At 52.2% G+C, this 14,335-nt stretch overlaps 1 protein-coding gene across 2 annotated transcripts in view; it reads right to left on the reverse strand.

Annotated features, from left to right (window-relative positions):
* The window catches only part of LOC147031515 (caspase-8-like), a 119,762-nt gene that overhangs the window by 103,495 nt on the left and 1,932 nt on the right, over positions 1-14,335 (reverse strand). The gene's annotated exons all lie outside the window — the stretch shown is intronic.

Raw genomic sequence — 14,335 nt, forward strand, 5'->3', positions numbered from 1 at the left:
CAATCACAACATCAACCACCAACCACAACGCCGCTTCACCACAACCGCCACGACCTTCACGTCACACCTCGCAGCCGTCGCATCGCCACCGTTCTTGCGCCGCCTGTGGGTACCGGTGTTGGACTCGTGCAGGGCGCGCGTCGAACAGCGTGTACAAAATCACGGATTTTGTGCTTCAAAAACGGATCAAAAACGACACACGCCCACTTTTTGCCGTCCAATCGGTGAGCGAGGGGCGATTTGGCCCCGCCTCCAGGACGATCGATATATGCAAATTTGTGGATCAAAAAGCCTTCACGCCCACTTTTTCTCGGGCCAATGGGGAGCGAGGTGAAAGGTCAAAGGGAGGGGGTCAAAGGCGAAGCTACGGGGGGATAAAAGGACCGTGTTCGTCAGTCAAGAGAAGAGCAGAGTCAGAAGAGTCCAGAGGGGAGAGTCAGAAGAGTCCAGAGTCGAGAGTCGGAGAGTCCAGAGGCGGAGAGTAGGAGAGTCGGAAGCAGAGGGTCAAGACTTCGCGGGCGGTGGAGCTGCTCGTCGTGTGCGTTGGAGTCGGAACGGAGGGGACGAGCTGTGGAAAGGCGGCGACACCAGACGAGGGGGTGCTCGCGTCGTGCAGGGAGCTGCACCCGAGGGAGGCCGACAGCGCGACCTGGCCGAGGTGGAGACGCACACCAGGGATAATAAAGATCCTCTATACCCCGAGCATCAGCAACCCCCTCCTGTTTCCCCCCGCGCTGAGATAGTGCGACCAAGGGGGCCCCTTTCCCACCCCCTACCAGACACTGCCCGCGAGGCCCGCGGGGTTGGGGCGCCATCGCCGCTCCGCGTCTCATCACCAGACGGGTAGGCGCGACCCGGTCTCGGCCTCAGGCCCGCCTCATCCTTGAGGGTATTTCTTTTCCTTGGTTTTGGGTATGTGTTGTCGGCGCCGTCTGTGAAGTAGAATTGTATAAGTGTTGCCGTGTGCTCGGTAGTCGGTATTAGCTCTGCATTGTGTTTTCGCTTTTATATTTGCTTTTTGTGTAAATGGAATTGTGTTTTTTCTGTGTGCTTTTGGTGGAATTGTATATGTGTGCTTCCCGTGTGCCGCGAATAAATGTGCTTTTGTGTTGAACTGTTTCCCGCTTCGCTTCGTCATTTCTCCCATTGAATCCTCATCTTGCTTCACGTAAAGGGTTGGTAGTGGGCTGAATACGCCCGATAATTAATCGAACCGTCGAGGTCGACGATAACACCGCTCGGTTATTCTGATAGTACGGAACGGGTCGCTTAAGTGGCCCGTGTCCGAAGTCGACCTGCGGCGAGGTGCGATCGCCCGGTCTACCCTCCACGTGGGTACTTAGGTAGGTCGAATTTGGCGAGCAACCCTATCCCACGCGGGGGCTGATTGGCTCGATCGCGGTGAGACCGAAAGGTCCACCCGTGACTGGTTCCCGGCGTTAGTCCGAGAGGGTCACGACTGGATTGTCCGTCCGGTGGGCGACGTGCCGCGATTCGAGTTACGTGGCCGTCAGCACGCCGGCGGGCGCGAATACCGCAACACTGGTGTCAGGAGTGGGATACAAATTCATCGCCCTCCTCGCGGCACTGGTATTGGAGAGCGGGACAACAGGCTCTCCTGTCTCCAGCGAAATTCACGGGAATCGGTCCAGGGGTGAGAGAAGCGACCCCCGATTCCCTCCAAATTACGAGCGAGTTAAATTAACCCTTCACGAGAAGCAAGATGGCGTCTCAAGGCGAGCGGGAGCCGGGGGTATTAGAAATGGATGTAGAATGTGTAGAATCCATGGTCCAGGATGGAATCCCCGAGCAGGAAATGTTGATTGTGCAGGAACACGGACTCGCCCAACTGAACCCAGGGCCCGAGGTGGGTGCGGCAGCGGCCGCGGTGTATGACACCTCCCCCCCCCCTCTCCACCAAAACCCTTCCCCAACCCTTGCCGAAACGGCTCAGCTGAGTGCATCCAACATGGCCCAGCTATGCGCCATGCTGGCGGCAATGAACACCAAGATGAATGCGAAAATGATCGAAAAAATGGATGCAAATACAAACGAAATGAAAGGCATGAACAAACAAATGATCGAAAAAATGGATGCGAATATGAAAAACGAAATGAAAGGCATGAACGAAAAGATGGATGCGAATACACAAAAATTGGATGCGAATACACAACAAATGAACGGAATGGAAACAAACATGAAGGAGGATATGAAAAAGTTCCGGGGTGAGACGCAGAACATGGGCCGATGCCTGCAGGCGGGCATGAAGGCCGTGACAAAGGAAATAATAGTTGAGACAAGGGAGGTAAAGGGTGAAGAGTTGGCAGAGACACGGGAGATAGAAAAAATAGAGGAAAGACTACACGAGGAAGACGGGGTAAGTGACGCACACACACACACACAGAGGTAGTGGAGGATAATGGGGGTGAGCTGGCGGACTGGGTAGAGACCCAGTGCGAGCACCTGGATGGCCTCCTCCAGGAACGAGGGGAGGGAGTCTGCCCCCTTGAGGCGAGTCACGACCAGGTGAGTTCGGTCGTGCTTTGCGAGGTTGAGAGGACGGGTGCTGTGGACGGGTGCACGGAGAGCTTGGGGGGTACAGAGGCCCCGGACACCCTTGTGGGGACACGAATCCCCAGTGTGGTTGTCCCTGTGTGTGTGGTGCAAGGTGTGAGTGCGTCCCCGTGTGTGGAAGCGACTCCGTGTGTGAGTGGTGTGGTGGCGATGGTGCCAGGGTACGTGCTTCCCAGCACGCCGTGTGTGGATGAGGCACCGTGTGTGAGTGTCGCCGTGTGTGTGAGTGAGGCCGTGTGTGTGAGTGAAACGGCCAGTGTGAGTGAGGCACCGCGGGTTAGTGCCCCCGCGTGTGTGGGTGAGGCACCGTGTGTGAGTGAGGCACGGAGTATGGATGAGACACCGCGGTTGAGTGCCCCCGCGTGTGTGGATGAGGCACAGCGGTTGAGTGCCCCCGCGTGTGTGAGTAGTATGGTTTGTGTGAGTAGTGAGGCACGCGTGAGTGAACGGCCGTGTGCAAGGTCGCTGTGTGCAAGGGAGACCGTGTGTGTGAGAGAGCGGTATGTGAGGGAGATGTCGGTTGGCATGCGGGAGCACGCAGCCGCGTCTCCCGGTGTGAATGTGATGGAGTGGACTGTGTGCGTCGTAACACGCAGGTATGCGTGTGTGGAATGGAGACGGAGACGGCGACAGAGGAGAGAAAGCCGAGTAGCGGCTGTAGTTGTTTCGGGGACCGTGCCGGGTTCACCCAGCAGTGAGCACGAGGTCCGTGCTGTGCAACGCACGAGACCGCCACGTGCTCGCTTGCGAGAGTGAAGTCCCGGTCCGGAAACGCCAGCGGTGGATTTGCCGATCCCGCGGACGGACAAAGTTTAGGCAGGACTACGGATTTGGACCGGACGGGTTCTCCACGCGATCGTGTGTGTTAAGCTCCAACGGGCAAAGCACATGTGTTCGCGTGGGGAACCCCTCGAGACGTGGGGCTTGTGTTTTTTTTTTGCGCACGGTGACGTCATGGCTGCACGTGTGGTTGGAATCCGGCAGGAGGGGTATCCCGGCCGGATGGTACCGTCCAAGGAGGGACGAGGTACACGTGCAGCTGCATGACGTCACGGGCAGGTGTAAAGTGCGCGAGCTCTGAGTTGCCGCGCAGGTGCTGCGCATGAAAAAAAAAAGAAAAAAAAAAAAGAAAAAAACAAGCCTCACTTTCAGGTGCACAGGATTCCTGGGCAAGGGGTGGAAGACCCCCTTACCCTGGGCACAGGATGGAAACTAGTTAGGGGGAAGGGTTAGCTTAGTTAGACCGACTTCATGGGGCAGGGGTAAGTCCTCATGGAGTCCGTGGAATGGATTAGTTAGAGGGATTGTAGCCAGATTTAGGTTGGGAAATAAAATGATTTTTTTTGAGTTAGGAGACAGAGACAGACTGGTGAATGTGTAGTGGGGACGTAGCTTAGCTACGTAGTGTTAAAAGGAACGTGCTATAGTGTAAGGGACGACGTGGGAGCACGAGTTAGTTAGGGGGTGCAGTTAGAAGGATGGCAGAGTTCAGTGGTGTGTGTGTTGAAGAGTTGGTGAGTGAAGTGGAAGCATGTGCTTGGTGAGTGAGTGAGGCCAGCGGGTCTGTGTGTATGGAGTGAATGGGGAATGCATGGTGCGATGAGTGATTGGGGGGAGGAGTGACTCCCGCCCAAGGGACCCCGGGGTCAGTATAAAGTGAGTTAGGGGGTTAGTCAAATTGAAAAATGGAGGTCGTTTTGTTGTTGGTGGGAAAGTAGGCTCGAGACCCATTTGGAGGGGTGCAGGAGCCCTGTTGACGGGCTTGGGAGCGTGGCTGCGAAAGGTGAGTATCGCTGAGTGGGTACCCCGGGCACCAGGCTAGTCGGCCGCGGTAGGCCATGGGCCCATGGGGGGCCGGGATAGAGTAGTGGGCACGGGTGCGCCTGCTTGGTGCAGGGGCCCGGGGCGCCATTAGCCGCGTGGGCAGTGTTGTGGGCATGGGTGACCCTCGGAAAGGGGCCCGGGAAGCCAGCCTGCCACGTGTGCGTTTCAGGGGAGGTGCCATGGGGGGCACTCCCCGGTGTTAGGGAGCTGGTAGGCTCGGAGGCAGTGTAGTGCCCGGGGGTGCCATAGCGGGAGATTCGGCAGAGGGTCGTGCCTGCCAAAAGGGAGCCACGTGTCCCAGCCATGAGACCGTGTGAGGGCACGGAGAGAAAACTGGGGGGGCGAGGCCCGAAATTGTGAGGACACCAACACAGGCGACGGGAATCTGGGTTGTTAGAACCAATAGTTTAAGCGAGAGGCGCTTGTTGAAAGCCCCGGGGTAGTTTAGCAGTTAAATGGTTAGGGTAGATTAGGAGATGTACCCCTCCGCACCATCCATCCCCTCGCTCTCGTTGTGGGCCGCTGGACCCACTTTGGGTTAGATCGCCGAACTCTGGGGAGGCCATTCTGAGGCTTCGGTGGGCCTCGACACAGGACGCTAGCTCTCCCTTGTTCCCCTCCGGGAAGGGAACGTAGGGGTTGGGAGTAGGCTAGGTGACAGGATAGGTTAGCCGAACAAGGACGATAAAGGGGGTTAGGGGACGATTTATAGTGGGGAAGTAAAAATAAAAACAACAAAAAAATAAGTTGGGGCTAAATTGGGGTTTGACAAATTAAGGGAGTGGGTATGTACAGTGACAGGCAAAGGCGATAGGTTGGGAGGGAGACAGGTAGGTAGGTCCGAGCCCGCCTTCCAAGTGGCCAGCACCACCGCACTCCCTCCACCAACCTCCACTGAACGGCAAAGGCTGGCCAACTTCATCGGCTGGCCGTGTTTTGCTGCAAGGCAGAGGCCGGCTAACTTCGTCTGCAGCTGCTGTGCTGCAAGGCCTGTGCCGGCCGGATCATCTGCAGCTGTGGTACTTCAAGGCCTGTGCCGGCCAGTTCTTCTGCGGGCTGTGTTTGCCTGCAGCGGCCTTCTTCTGCGGGCTGTGTTTGCCTGCTCACCTTTGCCATGCCATGCCCACTGCCCATGTTCACCAGCCCCGTTCAATTTTTGCTTTGCCCCCCCCCCCCCTGTTCATTTCCATGTGCGCCAGGATCCACAAGGCAACAGTTTGCAAGCTGCGAGAACTGCCCTGTTGGCAGCTACAACACGGGCCTGCAGTGGCGGCCCGTGCACCGTGTTTGCGTCCATCCATTCATCCATCCATTCGTTGTGCTCATTGCGTGTGCCACTTGAGCTGGCACGGAGACTACGTTTGTGCAGCCCGTGCACCGTTGTGGTTCACTGCTTTCAGTTCAAAAGGGAAGGCCTTGGACTGCGTGTGAGCAGCCAGCCACGTTCCCTGTCACCTGCATTTTTTTGAGCCAGAGACTGCATGTGGGCAGCCTGGCTCCCTGTTAACTGCTTTCTTTTTGCAGAGTTCAATGATCCTGGGCCATGGTTTAGTGTAAAATTTGTAAGTTAAGGTTAAGATGTACTGTAAATATGAGTGCGCCCCCGGCATGTATGTCTTAGCGCCGGCAATTTTATTTAAGTCGTCCGTGTGAGTGAGTTTGTTTAGATAGTTACGCAGCCCTCAGGTTATTTATTTTGGGGACACGAATACCATGAATGTCGCACTCAGGGATCCGTATGTAAAATGTACTCGGGGAAAACTACACATGATGGCACACGAAAATTTGACGACTCGGGACGAGTCTGTAAAAAGGGGAGGGGGTGGTGTTGTGGTTACCAAATTCGCAAACCACCATTCAGGTCCCTTAGGTGAGGTATCTCGGTAAGTACATGTGTAGTTAGGTCCAAACCCGTTGTCTAGTGGGAATACATGTCATTTGTGCGTGCTGCGACTCTTCAGGATAGCCGTTTTTCTTTTACCATCTTTATTTTGGACCAACCGCCATGATTACCACCACAATCACAACATCAACCACCAACCACAACGCCGCTTCACCACAACCGCCACGACCTTCACGTCACACCTCGCAGCCGTCGCATCGCCACCGTTCTTGCGCCGCCTGTGGGTACCGGTGTTGGACTCGTGCAGGGCGCGCGTCGAACAGCGTGTACAAAATCACGGATTTTGTGCTTCAAAAACGGATCAAAAACGACACACGCCCACTTTTTGCCGTCCAATCGGTGAGCGAGGGGCGATTTGGCCCCGCCTCCAGGACGATCGATATATGCAAATTTGTGGATCAAAAGCCTTCACGCCCACTTTTTCTCGGGCCAATGGGGAGCGAGGTGAAAGGTCAAAGGGAGGGGGTCAAAGGCGAAGCTACGGGGGGATAAAAGGACCGTGTTCGTCAGTCAAGAGAAGAGCAGAGTCAGAAGAGTCCAGAGGGGAGAGTCAGAAGAGTCCAGAGTCGAGAGTCGGAGAGTCCAGAGGCGGAGAGTAGGAGAGTCGGAAGCAGAGGGTCAAGACTTCGCGGGCGGTGGAGCTGCTCGTCGTGTGCGTTGGAGTCGGAACGGAGGGGACGAGCTGTGGAAAGGCGGCGACACCAGACGAGGGGGTGCTCGCGTCGTGCAGGGAGCTGCACCCGAGGGAGGCCGACAGCGCGACCTGGCCGAGGTGGAGACGCACACCAGGGATAATAAAGATCCTCTATACCCCGAGCATCAGCAACCCCCTCCTGTTTCCCCCCGCGCTGAGATAGTGCGACCAAGGGGGCCCCTTTCCCACCCCCTACCAGACACTGCCCGCGAGGCCCGCGGGGTTGGGGCGCCATCGCCGCTCCGCGTCTCATCACCAGACGGGTAGGCGCGACCCGGTCTCGGCCTCAGGCCCGCCTCATCCTTGAGGGTATTTCTTTTCCTTGGTTTTGGGTATGTGTTGTCGGCGCCGTCTGTGAAGTAGAATTGTATAAGTGTTGCCGTGTGCTCGGTAGTCGGTATTAGCTCTGCATTGTGTTTTCGCTTTTATATTTGCTTTTTGTGTAAATGGAATTGTGTTTTTTCTGTGTGCTTTTGGTGGAATTGTATATGTGTGCTTCCCGTGTGCCGCGAATAAATGTGCTTTTGTGTTGAACTGTTTCCCGCTTCGCTTCGTCATTTCTCCCATTGAATCCTCATCTTGCTTCACGTAAAGGGTTGGTAGTGGGCTGAATACGCCCGATAATTAATCGAACCGTCGAGGTCGACGATAACACCGCTCGGTTATTCTGATAGTACGGAACGGGTCGCTTAAGTGGCCCGTGTCCGAAGTCGACCTGCGGCGAGGTGCGATCGCCCGGTCTACCCTCCGCGTGGGTACTTAGGTAGGTCGAATTTGGCGAGCAACCCTATCCCACGCGGGGGCTGATTGGCTCGATCGCGGTGAGACCGAAAGGTCCACCCGTGACTGGTTCCCGGCGTTAGTCCGAGAGGGTCACGACTGGATTGTCCGTCCGGTGGGCGACGTGCCGCGATTCGAGTTACGTGGCCGTCAGCACGCCGGCGGGCGCGAATACCGCAACAATACGATAACTATAATATACCGTGGTGCCCCCAGAATCCGAACGCCCCATTGTTTGAACAAATTGGAATCCGAACAATTTTTGAGAAAATTTTGCCCTACAAACCTAATACATTTTAAAAAACCGAACACAACGTAGCGTTCATGTTTGTTCACGTGTCTCCCCCACCTAGTCGAGCCGCATCTTCGCGCTTTGTTCATTCAGTTCGTCGGTGGAAGTCCTCGTGAAAGCATCTCTCGTGTGTCGATCAATACTTTAGGCCTCAGTCACATTTGCTCTACAGCGAGGATACGGCGGCCGTACGTCCTCTGAATTGAGACACGTGTGGCGGCCGCAGAGAAACTGAGGTGGCCTCAGGGTGGCCCTACGCCGTATGGCTATATTTTACAAGCTGTAAGGTCGCCGTTGAATTATAACACGGAGTTATAACTTTTTTCATTTCTACGTTCGCCGTAGAAATTCGACAAGCCGAAACAAAAGAACTGGTTAAAATAAATAAATGAAATTAACCCATTCGTTCCCGTCCGTCTGGCCGCACGTTCGGCTTAGGGTCCCCCTGCGGTCGCCTTGCGTGGGCACCCCTTGCGTCTGCCTTGAAAATTATATGGCCGCTGCAGGAACGCCCTAAGGTCACCGTGAGACATCAAATCAAAGACCGTACGGCACCCCCACGTTTTCGGTCTCCACAATTTATAAATACGCCGTGCAGCTTCCCGAAAAATAAAAACATATGTGACTGCTACATTGTGTGACCGTGGAAATACTGTGGCCGCTTTATAATTGCTAGTGCTCGTACATTTTGTAGACACTCCGGCCGCCGAGCCAAATATGACTTAGGCCTTACCTCGTGTTTTCACCTTCGTTTGTGATGTTTGTTTTTTTACTCATCTTGTGTTTTAATTAATAACAAAAAAAGCAATCCGATCACGTGGTGTGACGGACTGTCGGGCAAAGATTGAATTTCACAGCAAAACCAGGTGTAATTTGGAATATCCACGATTACGTCAGCCCGATGCGTTTGATGAACGTGATTGCGATTCTGCGGGCATCATGTTTGACGAGCTGCCCTGGGGGCAGCGCTCTCGTAGAGTGCACGAGCGATCGGAACCATGGCCAGAGCTCGAGCCTGTGTGGACCTTCGGATGTGGTGATTGTACCAGTTCACATACAATACACCGCCACCGAAGGTCATTTACTCATCTTATTTTACCTTAAACATGGGGAATTTCAGTTTAAAGTGTCTTGAAAGTGGGTTTTCTTTGGGTCCACGAACGGATTAATTCACTCTATTATTTCTTATTGGGAAAATATTTTTGGAATCCAAACTTTTTGCAATCCGAACAGCCTCCTGGAATGAATTAAATTGGGATTCTGGGGGAACCACTGTGTATAGGCAAACACCTATACTCCGATCTCTAGCAGTAGCGCACGGTGGACGCACGGTTGACTCAGACTGCCACGGAGGCCGTACGTAGATGCACGGCGGGCGTAGGGGAACCGTGCGTCGACCCTGCGTTGCCCGCAGGTAGTCACACAGACCGCAAGGCCACCGTACGGCGACCGTGGAAATAGTGCGGCCGCCGTAATTTTTTGGGGGTTGGGAAAATGCATTTTTCATTCAGAAGAGCTGACGGCAGCCGCACGAATAACGCAAGCCCACTGTACGCCCTACGTATGGTCGACATGGAACACTTCTACGTAATAGCTTGGCTTGTCGAATTGCTACGGCGAACGTACAAATGAAAAAAAGTTATAACTCCGTGCTATAATTCCACGGTGCCCCTACGGCCTGTAAAAGATAGCCAAACGGCGTAGGGCCTCCCTGAGGCCACCTCACGTTTCTGTCAATTCAGAGGGCGTACGGCCGCCGTATCCTCGCCGAAGAGCAAATGTGACCAAGGCCTTAGGAACCCATTTATATAGGAATTGTCAAAGCTGTTTATGTTTGACAACTTCTACAACAACCCCATGAAGAAATGTGATGATGGAGTTGATCTACTTTCTTTGGATACAGACAGCTTTACTTTGAAAAATCAATATTTAAGATGTTTATTTGAATATGACAAAAGACGTCGATATTAATGACAATCAATTGCAAAACGAATCGTCGTTTCCTCTCCACAGAAAAAGAAAAGGTTCTTGGAAAGTTTAAAGATGAGTTGGGTGGTTCAATTATGAGTGAATTTGTGGGATTGCGAGCAAAGGCGAATGCGCATCAATACTATTCTTCAAAGGATGATGCTTCCAAATGTAACAAGAAAAAAACAAAACATTAAAAACAATATGAAAACATGGAGGGATGACATCTCAAAAAAAAACAACCAATCAAGGGAGAAATGACACCACATTATGATACCACAATAAACATCAGAATCCTCTTTTGGATTACCATCACAACATCTTTTGACATTTTACTTTTGTTGTGGGATTGTGATGGATGAAGAAAAACAATGAAGAAGAAGAAGAAAAACGACGAAGATTGACACCACATTACGATGCCACAAAACGACACCACAATCCTCTTATGGTTTATTGTGATGGAACGTCATGGCTTCATTTCTAATCCTGGTGTCCAGCACCAAAATGAGGTTAGGTCCATGAAACGGGGTTGAGTCTGGTGATCATTGGGGCCAGGTTTTTGGTCCATTTCAGCCAATCCAGTGACCTGGAAGTTTTTCATTCAGGATGGCTCGAACGGCAAAGGCTGAGTGCCATCCTGTTGAAAAACTATATCGGGTTGCAGGTCTTCAATCTGTGGGAAGGCAAATCCTTCCAACACGTTCATGTATATTGATGAGGTCACTGTATTCTCTGCAAATACATTCGGACCCACGAAGCAATCACAGAGAAGGCCACACCACACATTGACCTGTGGAGTACAGGGCATGTGTTCAATGACCATGTTAGGGGTTTTCAGAGCCCCAGATCCTCATATTGTGCTGGTTGACTCTCACCGATACATGAGAGCAAACTTCTTCTGTGAACATGACCTCTTAAAGGTAACCTTCGTCATCATCGGTGCGACTGAGTGTTTCAAAGGCAAAGACATTGCGTTTGTGTCCATCTTTTTTGTGTTTATTTTGTATACCTTGTCAAGGCTCGTATGAGAGCTAACACATAACGCACAGCAAGGGGGGTATGAGACAAGAGGGGTGGGAGTGGGAAGAACAAAACAGTGGGGAACAGATACATTAGGAGATCTGTGGAAGGGAGAGGGATGGGGCGGGGAACCCAAGGTATACAAGATGGACATTACAGGGACTTTCAGGCAGGAAAGCAGGGAATTTGAAGGAGGTGGGTTTGGGGTGGAATAATGGGGGTAGAAAAGATCGAGGATTTGGAGGGGGATGATAAGAGGTGGTGGTGAACAGCTGTTTTGAAGGCCTGGAGGGAAGAATGGGATTGAACAGAGTGAGGGAGTTTATTCTCAAGGCGGGAAAAAAAAGAGTAATGAAAGAGTGAAGGTGAGCGAAGGTGATTCATGATTTTGGTAGATTTACCAAAATGGGGTTGTTGACGGATCTTGAGCGGCCTGCGGAAATATGGTGGAGACAAATCGCAGACAGAGCAGGGGGAGGGGGGGGCGAGACCGGAGAGGAGATGGGAGAAGACAAGGACCACCAGACCTGCCTACGGTGATTGAATGAGAGGCCCAAAGACTCAGCCTTATCCCGGGAGATGCCAATGATCGGAAATGCCTTGGTTTCCACAATGTGAAGCCGAGAAAGGTGGGAGGCAGGAGCAACAGCCCAGAGGGGAGAGCAGTACTCCATCAGGCTGTATGTTGTCAGGAGCTCATGTGGTCCGAGGAAGGACTTTGCACGACGGAGGATTCCCAGTCAGTGACTGGCTTTGGAGGCCAGGTTGGAAATGTGGCTTTCCCAGGAAAGATCATGGCAGATTGTGAGACCCAGAAGCTTGAAGGAAGGGACTTATTCCAGAGGACTGTTGAGAAAGTGGATGGGGAAGTTTTCTAAACGGTCCTTTCAGAGTGATATAGTGAGAGTATGAGATCTGTCCGGATTGAAAGACATGTTCCACGTGTTGGACCAGTTTGTGATTTTTTTCCCAGATCTGCAGTGAGCGAAGAAGCTGCTGCATGCCAGTCTGAGGAACGACAGCTGGTACGGCAGAAGATGGTGTCGTCAGCAAAGAGATAAAGAGGATTTTCCAGAGAGTCAGAGAGATCATTTATGAAAAGCAGAAAAAGAGCAGGGCCCAGAACGTTGCCTTGAAGAACTCCAGCCTGGACAGAAAGAGGGATGAGAGAACTCCATTTAGGGCCACACGTTGACTGCGACAGGAGAGGAAGTCTGCCAGCCATGAGTGGAAATGGCCTTGGATACCATAAGAAGAGAGTTTGGTGAGCAGGACATGGTGCCAAACCATGTCAAAAGCACGTGATATGTCTCGGGATATGGCTCTGATTTCATGTCCAGCATTGAGGACCTTCATTCATTGTTGGGAGAGCAGAAGCAGTATATCCAGGTTCGAGTGACCTCGTCTGAAACCAAATTGATGATCGGAAATCAAGCCATTTGAGAAGAGGAAGGATTTAATGTCTGAAGCGATGATGGATTCCATAACCTTGCTGATGATTGGGAGAAGGCTGATTGGTCTGTAGTTGCAGGGAACCGTTTTTGCACCTTCTTATGCAGGGCAGTAATGTTTTCTGATTTCCAAGCAGATGGCAGATGACATTATGCAAATGAGAGGGTGAATAGAACAGAGAGAGGGTGAGGAAGAGCAGAGGAGCTTGTTTTTAGGACACGTGAGCTGATGCCGTCTGGACCGGTTGCAGAATTTGAGTCGAGGTTTGACAGCAAGCTCTCCACCTTGTCAGGAGAAAAGCACACAGAGTCCAGGGACAGTTGGGTGTGACTGGGTAAGGTGGGAAGAGAAAGTGATGGGTTTTGGACACAAGATTTAGCTGCAAACACCGAGTTTAGGCATTCAGCCTTTTCATGAGCAATACCAGCAGTGCGGCCATTTGAGGTGAGGGAGGGGATGGAGGGGGAACATACACCAGAAACAGATTTGATTAGACACCACCAGGATTTGGAAGAGGGCGAGAGGTTTGAAAGTTCAGACTTGAGCTTAGAAAGATGTTGTTTTCTGGCTCTCCTGAGGGTAGATACACACTTGTTCCAAGCTTTATGGAAGGAACTGAGATTACCCTCAGTTGGGTTTGCTTTCCATGAGGCAAAGGCAATTTGTTTCAGGGCAACTGCTTCGCCACAACCTTCAATGAACCATGGGCGGGAGGAAGGGTAGGACAACTGAAGACGAGAGGGGATAAATCTGTGCCTGAGGCAGAGCAAGTTTCTTTGAAAGAATTCCCAGGATGAGTTGATGTTGGAGAAAGTGGCGATGGGAGACCAGTCGAGAATTTGGATGACTGCTTCGAGACCCTGCCAGTCGGCTTGAGTGAAATGCGAAACTCGACGGTGCTGAGGTGGTTCTCTCACAACAGCCAGAGAGATGTCCATTTTGACAAACACGTGGTCAGAAGAACCGATTGGAACGGAGGAAGAACAGTGAATATTTTCAGGGAAATTTGTCAAAATCAGATCCAGAAAAGATGGAGTACCATTGGTTGAGATCAGGGTCAGGAAATTGACCGTTTGAGTCAGTCCCAATGAGTCGCAGAAAGCTTTTGCTGAAATGCCATGACAGGTGAGAGAGGTACCCACACCTTGCCAACTCGCATGATGACAATTGAATTCACCACATATGAGGAAGAGAGTTTGGATGAGAAGACAGAAGTTGGTCCATGGTTTCAGATAGTGAGGTATAAATGGAGTCATCACTGTTTGGTGGGCTGTACAGTACACATATACACATGAGGTGGGAGTGGAGGGGAAGCCGTAACCAGAGGTATTCCTCGGGGTGTTGGGGAGTGAGGGCAGTGCATGGAAAGTGAGGAATAGAGTCTTTGATGAAGAGAGAAGGACGAGGCTCAGGTCTGTCACACCGGATGAGAGAGTAACCAGGGAGAGATACTTGGGAGTCAGAGACATCTTGAGGGAGGAAAGTTTCTGTTGGGCAGATTAGGTCTAGTTTGTCAGTGGCAACCGGTATGGAAGGATCTGTAAGGTTTGAGCGAAGGCCCCGGATATTTGAGGTCCAGACTGTTCATGAAGAGGGAGGGGAGGAAAGGACAAGGGAGGAGGGGGGAGGTAAGGAGAGTTGTTGAAAGCGTGTGGGGGGTTGTGGAATAGCTGGAGGAGGGGGCCGGATGAGGAGAAAAGGCTTTGTGGTGCTGGGGGAGAGGGGGGGCAAGAGAGGAGGCAGAAGGCAGTTGAGGATTTGAGTGGGCAGTGAAATTTATTTATTTTAAATAAGGATTGAGTCACATTCGGAAAAGGGAAGATTGAAG

Source organism: Eptatretus burgeri, chromosome 2, assembly GCF_056783735.1.
Source record: "Eptatretus burgeri isolate ZD-2024b chromosome 2, Ebu_testis_v1, whole genome shotgun sequence".
Lineage (NCBI taxonomy): Eukaryota > Metazoa > Chordata > Myxini > Myxiniformes > Myxinidae > Eptatretus > Eptatretus burgeri.